Source organism: Vulpes lagopus, unplaced genomic scaffold (genome assembly GCF_018345385.1).
Source record: "Vulpes lagopus strain Blue_001 unplaced genomic scaffold, ASM1834538v1 ctg542, whole genome shotgun sequence".
Lineage (NCBI taxonomy): Eukaryota > Metazoa > Chordata > Mammalia > Carnivora > Canidae > Vulpes > Vulpes lagopus.
Window position 1 is genome coordinate 1 of NW_024570897.1, and position 9,912 is coordinate 9,912.

General features: G+C 51.2%; 1 pseudogene; it reads right to left on the reverse strand.

Annotated features, from left to right (window-relative positions):
• Positions 1-9,069: 9,069 nt before the first annotated feature.
• Positions 9,070-9,639, reverse strand: LOC121483925 (annotated as a pseudogene).
• Between the last annotated feature and the right edge of the window lie 273 nt (positions 9,640-9,912).

Below are 9,912 nucleotides of genomic sequence, written 5' to 3' on the forward strand. Positions count from 1 at the left end.
AACTGCTGTCTTCCACAACCTCCGACCTAACATAGGATGCTGGACTACTCTACGGCGTCAGAGGAGGGTCCCTGACTAGCTCACAAGGAAGCCCCAACCAGCTTTCAACCTGCGTCCCGGAACGTAACAGTTAAGCAGGAGGTACCAGAATACCACTCCACTGCACTGAGACACCTCCGTTCTGTTCCTGACAAGCTTGCAAGGATTCGAGGGAATTCAACGTGGCAGTGAACCGAGGTATACTTCGAAGTGTTCAGCTCATCGTATGCACTTAGATGTGCACCTGCAGAAATACTAGAAATCTGGTTGGCTTGGATCACTAGTCTTGTGGGCCGGGCTTTCCACTACCTCCACAACACTTCAGGCGTGGGGCTAGGCCGTTAGGAGCGGTGTACTGCAGCAGGATGGGAGGAGCCATAGCCACTCTCGAAGTGTGCTTAGGCTGACTGTGAGAAGAGACTATGAAAACTTGCAAGCGTTAGTCTCTGAGAATCTTCAATCTTCACACACTCTTCGCACCTACTAGGACCTATAGTCTGGGACTAGATCGGGAGGTCTGCGAACTCGCCCAAGAAGCACGCTAAAGGCAGCTTTCAACAGCTCTTCCTGCACTGCGTTCGTCAAGAGGAGTACCATACACCAGCAGTGAGATACCCTCCAGTCGCTACCCTTCGTCTCAACCTTGACAAAGCGTGTGCATTGGAAACTTTTGCAAGTTGAACTTGAGGACTGAGGGTGAGTCAACTCTGAAGAAGTTCTTTCGGACAAGGCGTTATTTCTCTCACTTAGGATTGACCTGGCTCACACAGGAAATACTAGAAATCGCTGGTAGCTTGATGCAAGTTTGGGCCGGCTTCCACTTACCTCTCAACACTTCAGGCACACGGGCTAGCTGTAGAGCGGGGTGCAGGCAGGATGTGGGAGGGACATCCATTACCCCAACTCTCGGAAGTGGTACTTGCAGGCAAAGTCGCAAGACACTTTGATGACAGACCGAGCTACACTCTCAGTTGAACAAGGACTTTGCAATGTCTGCATTGAGATCAGATACACCTGAGGAGAATCCTGTCACTTCCACATGCTCTTCACACAACCTCTTCCGGCACCTAACATAAGGATGCTGGGACCTACGTCTACGGGCAGTCAGAATGCGGGAGGTCCTGCCTGAACTCAGCTCGCACAAGGAAGCACGCCTACAAGCCAGCTTTCAACTAGCTGCGTTCCTCGGGCACTGAGAACGTAACAGTGTTCTAAGCCAGGAGGTACCCAGAATACCACTCCACTGCAGCTGGAGACACCCTCCAGGTCTGCTTATTCCACTTGCGTCTCACAAGCCTCTGACAAACGGCTGTGGTGCAGATGTTGGAAACTCTTTCTGCAGGCAGTGTGCAACTGTGAGGGACTGAGGGTGAGCTCAACTCTCCGAAGTAAGTTGCTTTCGGACAAGGCGTTCAGCTAGCTTCTCTCGTATGGCACTTAGGATGTCGCACCTGGCTCACACAGGAAATACTAGGAAATCGCTGGGTTGAGCTTGGATGCACTAGTCTTGTGGGCCGGGACTTTCCACTTACCTCTCACAACACTTCAGGCACGCATCGGGGCTAGGCCTGTTAGGAGCGCGGTGTACGTGCAGGCAGGATGTGGGAGGGACAGTCCATAAGCCCAACTCTCGGAAGTGTGTATGCTTTGCAGGCAGATGTCTGCTAGACACTTTGATGGGAGCTAGGACCGAGCTACACTCTCATTGAACAAGGACGTTTGCAATGTCTGCATTGAGATCAGATACACCTGAGGAGAATCCTGTCACTTCCACATGCTCTTCACACAACCTCTTCCGGCACCTAACATAAGGATGCTGGGACCTACGTCTACGGGCAGTCAGAATGCGGGAGGGTCCTGCCCTGAACTCAGCTCGCACAAGGAAGCACGCCTACAAGCCAGCTTTCAACTAGCTGCGTTCCTCGGGCACTGAGAACGTAACAGTGTTCTAAGCCAGGAGGTACCCAGAATACCACTCCACTGCAGCTGGAGACACCCTCCAGGTCTGCTTATTCCACTTGCGTCTCACAAGCCTCTGACAAACGGCTGTGGTGCAGATGTTGGAAACTCTTTCTGCAGGCAGTGTGCAACTGTGAGGGACTGAGGGTGAGCTCAACTCTCCGAAGTAAGTTGCTTTCGGACAAGGCGTTCAGCTAGCTTCTCTCGTATGGCACTTAGGATGTCGCACCTGGCTCACACAGGAAATACTAGGAAATCGCTGGGTTGAGCTTGGATGCACTAGTCTTGTGGGCCGGGACTTTCCACTTACCTCTCACAACACTTCAGGCACGCATCGGGGCTAGGCCTGTTAGGAGCGCGGTGTACGTGCAGGCAGGATGTGGGAGGGACAGTCCATAAGCCCAACTCTCGGAAGTGTGTATGCTTTGCAGGCAGATGTCTGCTAGACACTTTGATGGGAGCTAGGACCGAGCTACACTCTCATTGAACAAGGACGTTTGCAATGTCTGCATTGAGATCAGATACACCTGAGGAGAATCCTGTCACTTCCACATGCTCTTCACACAACCTCTTCCGGCACCTAACATAAGGATGCTGGGACCTACGTCTACGGGCAGTCAGAATGCGGGAGGGTCCTGCCCTGAACTCAGCTCGCACAAGGAAGCACGCCTACAAGCCAGCTTTCAACTAGCTGCGTTCCTCGGGCACTGAGAACGTAACAGTGTTCTAAGCCAGGAGGTACCCAGAATACCACTCCACTGCAGCTGGAGACACCCTCCAGGTCTGCTTATTCCACTTGCGTCTCACAAGCCTCTGACAAACGGCTGTGGTGCAGATGTTGGAAACTCTTTCTGCAGGCAGTGTGCAACTGTGAGGGACTGAGGGTGAGCTCAACTCTCCGAAGTAAGTTGCTTTCGGACAAGGCGTTCAGCTAGCTTCTCTCGTATGGCACTTAGGATGTAGCACCTGGCTCACACAGGAAATACTAGGAAATCGCTGGGTTGAGCTTGGATGCACTAGTCTTGTGGGCCGGGACTTTCCACTTACCTCTCACAACACTTCAGGCACGCATCGGGGCTAGGCCTGTTAGGAGCGCGGTGTACGTGCAGGCAGGATGTGGGAGGGACAGTCCATAAGCCCAACTCTCGGAAGTGTGTATGCTTTGCAGGCAGATGTCTGCTAGACACTTTGATGGGAGCTAGGACCGAGCTACACTCTCATTGAACAAGGACGTTTGCAATGTCTGCATTGAGATCAGATACACCTGAGGAGAATCCTGTCACTTCCACATGCTCTTCACACAACCTCTTCCGGCACCTAACATAAGGATGCTGGGACCTACGTCTACGGGCAGTCAGAATGCGGGAGGGTCCTGCCCTGAACTCAGCTCGCACAAGGAAGCACGCCTACAAGCCAGCTTTCAACTAGCTGCGTTCCTCGGGCACTGAGAACGTAACAGTGTTCTAAGCCAGGAGGTACCCAGAATACCACTCCACTGCAGCTGGAGACACCCTCCAGGTCTGCTTATTCCACTTGCGTCTCACAAGCCTCTGACAAACGGCTGTGGTGCAGATGTTGGAAACTCTTTCTGCAGGCAGTGTGCAACTGTGAGGGACTGAGGGTGAGCTCAACTCTCCGAAGTAAGTTGCTTTCGGACAAGGCGTTCAGCTAGCTTCTCTCGTATGGCACTTAGGATGTCGCACCTGGCTCACACAGGAAATACTAGGAAATCGCTGGGTTGAGCTTGGATGCACTAGTCTTGTGGGCCGGGACTTTCCACTTACCTCTCACAACACTTCAGGCACGCATCGGGGCTAGGCCTGTTAGGAGCGCGGTGTACGTGCAGGCAGGATGTGGGAGGGACAGTCCATAAGCCCAACTCTCGGAAGTGTGTATGCTTTGCAGGCAGATGTCTGCTAGACACTTTGATGGGAGCTAGGACCGAGCTACACTCTCATTGAACAAGGACGTTTGCAATGTCTGCATTGAGATCAGATACACCTGAGGAGAATCCTGTCACTTCCACATGCTCTTCACACAACCTCTTCCGGCACCTAACATAAGGATGCTGGGACCTACGTCTACGGGCAGTCAGAATGCGGGAGGGTCCTGCCCTGAACTCAGCTCGCACAAGGAAGCACGCCTACAAGCCAGCTTTCAACTAGCTGCGTTCCTCGGGCACTGAGAACGTAACAGTGTTCTAAGCCAGGAGGTACCCAGAATACCACTCCACTGCAGCTGGAGACACCCTCCAGGTCTGCTTATTCCACTTGCGTCTCACAAGCCTCTGACAAACGGCTGTGGTGCAGATGTTGGAAACTCTTTCTGCAGGCAGTGTGCAACTGTGAGGGACTGAGGGTGAGCTCAACTCTCCGAAGTAAGTTGCTTTCGGACAAGGCGTTCAGCTAGCTTCTCTCGTATGGCACTTAGGATGTCGCACCTGGCTCACACAGGAAATACTAGGAAATCGCTGGGTTGAGCTTGGATGCACTAGTCTTGTGGGCCGGGACTTTCCACTTACCTCTCACAACACTTCAGGCACGCATCGGGGCTAGGCCTGTTAGGAGCGCGGTGTACGTGCAGGCAGGATGTGGGAGGGACAGTCCATAAGCCCAACTCTCGGAAGTGTGTATGCTTTGCAGGCAGATGTCTGCTAGACACTTTGATGGGAGCTAGGACCGAGCTACACTCTCATTGAACAAGGACGTTTGCAATGTCTGCATTGAGATCAGATACACCTGAGGAGAATCCTGTCACTTCCACATGCTCTTCACACAACCTCTTCCGGCACCTAACATAAGGATGCTGGGACCTACGTCTACGGGCAGTCAGAATGCGGGAGGGTCCTGCCCTGAACTCAGCTCGCACAAGGAAGCACGCCTACAAGCCAGCTTTCAACTAGCTGCGTTCCTCGGGCACTGAGAACGTAACAGTGTTCTAAGCCAGGAGGTACCCAGAATACCACTCCACTGCAGCTGGAGACACCCTCCAGGTCTGCTTATTCCACTTGCGTCTCACAAGCCTCTGACAAACGGCTGTGGTGCAGATGTTGGAAACTCTTTCTGCAGGCAGTGTGCAACTGTGAGGGACTGAGGGTGAGCTCAACTCTCCGAAGTAAGTTGCTTTCGGACAAGGCGTTCAGCTAGCTTCTCTCGTATGGCACTTAGGATGTAGCACCTGGCTCACACAGGAAATACTAGGAAATCGCTGGGTTGAGCTTGGATGCACTAGTCTTGTGGGCCGGGACTTTCCACTTACCTCTCACAACACTTCAGGCACGCATCGGGGCTAGGCCTGTTAGGAGCGCGGTGTACGTGCAGGCAGGATGTGGGAGGGACAGTCCATAAGCCCAACTCTCGGAAGTGTGTATGCTTTGCAGGCAGATGTCTGCTAGACACTTTGATGGGAGCTAGGACCGAGCTACACTCTCATTGAACAAGGACGTTTGCAATGTCTGCATTGAGATCAGATACACTGAGGAGAATCCTGTCACTTCCACATGCTCTTCACACAACCTCTTCCGGCACCTAACATAAGGATGCTGGGACCTACGTCTACGGGCAGTCAGAATGCGGGAGGGTCCTGCCCTGAACTCAGCTCGCACAAGGAAGCACGCCTACAAGCCAGCTTTCAACTAGCTGCGTTCCTCGGGCACTGAGAACGTAACAGTGTTCTAAGCCAGGAGGTACCCAGAATACCACTCCACTGCAGCTGGAGACACCCTCCAGGTCTGCTTATTCCACTTGCGTCTCACAAGCCTCTGACAAACGGCTGTGGTGCAGATGTTGGAAACTCTTTCTGCAGGCAGTGTGCAACTGTGAGGGACTGAGGGTGAGCTCAACTCTCCGAAGTAAGTTGCTTTCGGACAAGGCGTTCAGCTAGCTTCTCTCGTATGGCACTTAGGATGTCGCACCTGGCTCACACAGGAAATACTAGGAAATCGCTGGGTTGAGCTTGGATGCACTAGTCTTGTGGGCCGGGACTTTCCACTTACCTCTCACAACACTTCAGGCACGCATCGGGGCTAGGCCTGTTAGGAGCGCGGTGTACGTGCAGGCAGGATGTGGGAGGGACAGTCCATAAGCCCAACTCTCGGAAGTGTGTATGCTTTGCAGGCAGATGTCTGCTAGACTCTTTGATGGGAGCTAGGACCGAGCTACACTCTCATTGAACAAGGACGTTTGCAATGTCTGCATTGAGATCAGATACACCTGAGGAGAATCCTGTCACTTGCACATGCTTTTCACACAACCTCTTCCGGCACCCAGCATAAGGATGCTGTGACCTAGGTCTACGGGCAGTCAGAATGCGGGAGGGTCCTGCCCTGAACTCAGCTCGCACAAGGAAGCACGCCTACAAGCCAACTTTCAACTAGCTGCGTGCCTCGGGCACTGAGAACGTAACAGTGTTCTAAGCCAGGAGGTACCCAGAATACCATTCCACTGCAGCTGGAGACACCCTCCCGGTCTGCTTATTCCACTTGCGTCTCACAAGCCTCTGACAAACGGCTGTGGTGCAGATGTTGGAAACTGTTTGTGCAGGCAGTTTGCAACTCTGAGGGACTGAGGGTGAGCTCAACTCTCCGAAGTAAGTTGCTTTTGGACAAGGCGTTCTGTTAGCTTCTCTCGTATGACCTGTGGATGTAGCACCCGGCTCTCACAGGAAATACTAGGAAATCGCTGGGTTGAGCTTGGATGCACTAGTCTTGTGGGCCGGGACTTTCCACTTACCTCTCACAACACTTCAGGCACGCATCGGGTCTAGGTCTGTTAGGAGCACGGTGTACGTGTAGGCAGGATGTGGGAGGGACAGTCCATAAGCCCAACTCTCGGAAGTGTGTATGCTTTGCAGGCAGATGATTGCTAGACACTTTGATGGGAGCTACGAATGAGCTACACTCTCATTGAACAAGGACGTTTGCAATGTCCTTTTTTTAAAAATAAAAGAAAAATCAAGCAAGTTTATTTAAAGTTATTTCACTGATTAGTTCCTTCTCACAAAAACTCCCCCAGAAGACACCTTTTTCTTTATTTGCCTCTGCTCTTTGCTTGACTCACAAGAAGAGTCATCTTCCACAGCAAAGTTGGGAACCTGAATCTTTTCCAGTGTCTCCCTGAGTTGATCCACCTCTGCACGATATTCATCCAGCTGACCTTCTAATTTTTCTCTCCGGAGCCGTTCATACTCCAGCTGGCCCTGCAGCTCCTTTTTAGTCTTTTCAGACTCGAGCTTTTCTTTCTTCTGCTTTAGATCTTCTTCTGTTATCCCTCCCAAGTGTTTATAGTTGCTCTCAGCAATATCCAGCAGGTGTCTCAATTCAACAATTTTCTTATAAGCTCTCATTCTAGCATCTGTCTTCTCCGACTCACTTAGACATAAATCATCTTTGGCATCAGTGCTTCCCTCAACACCATGTCTTAAAAAAAACTTTATATCATTTTCATCAATTTCATTATCATCAATGTCATACTTCTGTAGCCCCTCTAATAGCTTCACGGCCGCTAAATGGTGGAGGGAACATTGATCTAAAGAGTTCTAATAAAGAATTGAATTTCTCTAGCGTCTGTTAATTGGCAGGTAAAAGGGGAGGGAGAGGCCTTTCCTCCAGCAACCAATATCTGCCCTCCTCTCCACCCAGAGGCAGGTGAAACCTCTTGGATTTCTGGCCACCTTAGGCAGCACTCTTCCCCTCCACCAGCTAGTGCTTCCCCTGTGCTCTTTAACCACAAGAATCTGGTTTTGCTGGTTAAGAGGGTTCTCCAGCCCCTCGAGTCCATCCCACTGGAAACTTGTTGTTGTTTTGAAAACTTCTTAAAGCCTGTGGTGTTTCTACTCTAGGTGATACAGGGTAAGAAAACTTGGTTCCAATCCAATCGAATCCAATCCACACGGCTGGCTAGATCGTAGTACTGGAAGCAGTGAGCGACTTCCCAGCTGGTACACCTGACCCAGGCAGGGAAAAATTGGAGGAAAGAGCCAGGACTGCCCTTCTATTGTCCTCAAGTCTTGCAGAGGTCATCCGACCTTCGGTGAGGTTTGCCACAAGTGAGACACTAGCAGTGCTGGTGATTCTTCCCATTGTAACTGCAGCAGCAGAAGGCATCCTGGTGCAGGCTGATGGCCATCCCTCTTCGCCATTTTTTTTCAACTGAAAGTATTTGACAGATAACACTAAATTAATCACGAAAAAAAAAACCATTCTATTCTATTCACAAAGAAAAAGCTCCAGTCCATCTTTTAATTTTTTTGAAAAATTCCTGACATTACAGAAACTAAACTGAAATGTATTAATATTCCTCTCTTACATTTCCATGACAAACAGAAAAATTCATGAGCCAAAAAAAGGGGGGGGAGAAGCTTTATAAACTAATATGGAATCTCACGCATTAAACAGCCTGAACAGAGAAAGGAATTAAAACGCTTTAATTAAAAAATGCACGAGTGGATGATAAAGTGTGTAGAAATGAAAATTTACAAACTATTTAAAACCTGGAATCGGCTGACTGTTCAGAAACTACACAGATGGATCATGGGTGGTGGTGAACAGCAGAAAGGGATTATGGATGAATCTGCATTGTTCTAGCTGCTCCCCATGCCACCCGTCTCCGAGGAAAGCCTGACATTGATTAGATATTGAGCCAGGCTAATGCTGGCAGCAGATCCAGTGATGGTAACCTGCCTATCAGTAGATCCTTCCACTGGGTTCGCAATTTTGATCTGCGCCCCAGACATCTGACGGATCTCATTGATTTTGGTTGTCCTTGCGCCTGATTATGCAGCCAATCAAAACGTTTGGAATGGTGAGTTCATGAGAGTAGTTGTGCGATTGCATCCAAACCCCAATAGCTTTTCACCTCTGAAGAGTGAGATTTCAATGCACTGAATCGGTGTTGCCATGGTCTTGGAAATGAGACTGTGCATTGCCAATGGTGCAGCTTGGTCAAATCTGGCTGGAATGGATACGGTCCTTGAATGGATATAGGCTCTAGAGGTGGTCCCTCCAGGTCAGGGTTGAGGCACATGGGACGGGGGGTGTGGGGAAAGCTCGCACTGTCGCTGCCTGTGCTGTACCTGTCCTGAACCACTGCAAAGATGACGGAGAACTGGACGGCTTGGGCCGGTACGGGATTGGTCTCGCCCTTCGGGGCGGGACTCCAAATGACCACGCAGATTGTTTCACACACTCAATGATGGATGCGGAATGCCAGCAATGTGATGGCCCGCCTCGTTGAGATGGGGAGCATAGCCCCTGCCACCTGAAACCTTGAGCCCTGTACTCTCTCGTTATTTCCTTGACTTGCCAACACCTTTCCCAATGAGAGACGCCACACTGACTAGCAGGGGACCACCAGCCTCGGGTCTAAACTGGGGGTCTACTGGCAGCTGTGCTATTGGTCATAGGTGCTGCTGATGATCCCTTCAGTTGTTCAATGATCATAGCGAAAGCGCTCTTTGAAGATGGCTGTTAGTGGGGGGGTCCAGACAAAGTGATAATTCTTCAGGACTAGTTCCTTCTGAGATGTTGATACGTGCACCACTCTCTCAGCATCTTCTTTACTGATTCTCCTTTCTTTCCGTGATACTGCCAACTTCCTGTTCCATGCATAAGTAGCCGGGATGGTGAGAGTGACATTTATTCCACTTCAATCACAGCGGTGTGTTCATGTGAGCAGTGATCCGGGGAGCTGGACTTTGATGTGGTCAAAGTCTTGGTCATGGGGGGGTGAAAGCCCCAAAAAACTGAGGCGCAGGCGAACTGAGGGGAAACGGGGAGCGGGCGGGAGGGGAAAGGGCGCGGATAGGCCGGGGGCGGAACAATTGGGGCGAGCGGGAAGGTGAGGGGGGCCCCACGGTTGGGCAGAGGAGGAAGGGGGGGTGGAGGAGGGAGGCGGAGGAAGGGGAAGAGAGCGGGGT